At 44.7% G+C, this 1,319-nt stretch overlaps 1 protein-coding gene across 2 annotated transcripts in view; it reads left to right on the top strand.

Moving 5' to 3' along the window:
* Positions 1–309: 309 nt before the first annotated feature.
* Positions 310–1,319, top strand: part of LOC310768962 (trypsin-3-like) — a 13,217-nt gene continuing 12,207 nt past the window's right edge. The window contains exon 1 of one of the 2 annotated variants that reach the window (XM_083627956.1): positions 310–494. The gene's annotated coding sequence lies outside the window, so the exon portion shown is untranslated. Of the gene's footprint in view, positions 495–1,008; positions 1,030–1,319 lie in introns of those variants that run through there. The other variant, XM_083627957.1, reaches the window with a different exon arrangement.

The following is a 1,319-nucleotide window of genomic DNA, read 5'->3' as shown; positions in this document are numbered from 1 at the left end:
AGGAGAGCCTGCCTTTCAGGTTTCTCGAGTGCCAATCTTTTCAGGAGTGCAAAGGATGGTTTTCATATTTCCCTTTCCTCCGCCACCCTTCCCTGGAAAAAGGTACAGTGGAGGTGCCACTGTTCTCTTGGGCATGCATTGCATATAGTGCCATAAATATCCTGGGATGAGCCCTGCCTGCAAATGCCCCTTGGCAAGGCTGCGAGAGCAATCATATGAAGAGGTGGAGGGTGGACCCATCAGCAGCCTGGCCCGTTCAGCTCTTAACGTGGGTTTTCTTGCTGAAGTTCAGAGATCAGAAGATAGACAGCCGCGGCTTTGAGTCACAGCGAGAGCCTTCAAAGCTGTGATGCACCAGGAAGGGAATCCATCAAGGCTGCCCTGCTCCCCTGGCATTTAAATGCTAACTTCTCCACTAGTTATTCACCTGCTCTCCTACCAGACATCACTGTTGAAGCTCCTTCCACCCAGGGCTTCTCCGTCAGCAACAGCAGGTAAGCCTACATATAGATTCGCTCTTAGGGTTATGTTATCCAGGAGGCAAAGAAACTGAGCTTATTAATCAGCAGGCAATTCTTGTTTCAGCTATTTCCGGTTATCTGTGTGTGTCGTCGGGAGTGCTATTTAAAATATGAAACGGCATATTGCTGGCTGCCGTTGGGGAGCTATTCGATGGAGAGCCTCAAATAAATAATTAAAACACCCATCCATCATCACGGCTGTCAAGGAGCTAAGCTGCAAAGGCATCCATCACGCCATCCATGCCTATGTTTTCCTTCTCTTGCAGCCTTGGCAGTCAAACAATAGGAGAGATTGGGAGTCATACTTGGCTACTGTTTCTCAGGATGTTGGAAGGCAATTTTGCAAGGGGAAATCCCTGTGTTTCGTTGCTTTAAAAAAATAAATAAATCTGGTAGTTATTTATTTATTTGTTTTATATATTGCTTAATGCCACAGCTGGCTTCTAAGTGGATTATACAGTTGGATTATAGAAATGCAACATGGAGCTACAGGGGGTTGATCTTACAGGTGGGTTGATCTTAACGAAGGGTAGTTGGATTCAAAGAGTTGAAGCGACATTGTGTGTGAGTCTGGTGAATGTTTCCAATTTGAAGTTCAGAGTTCAGAGTTGAAATGAACCTGATACTTGAGAATACCACCCATACACCATTGTTTTCAGAGTTCCTTGCTGAAGGATGACTCAGATGACTACAGCATCCCAATGAGATTTCAGAACGCATGAATTTCTTAAGAGTATCAGAATACTGGGAATTTTGGTGAAATTTGGTTGTTTTGTTCACTGCTACTCTTGTTGTTTT

The sequence above is a fragment of the Podarcis filfolensis genome (assembly GCF_964270895.1).
Source record: "Podarcis filfolensis genome assembly, chromosome: 8".
In the NCBI taxonomy this organism is placed as follows: Eukaryota; Metazoa; Chordata; class Lepidosauria; order Squamata; family Lacertidae; genus Podarcis; species Podarcis filfolensis.
The sequence above is the reverse complement of the archived record's forward strand: the minus strand, read 5'-3'. Positions and strand labels throughout refer to the sequence as shown.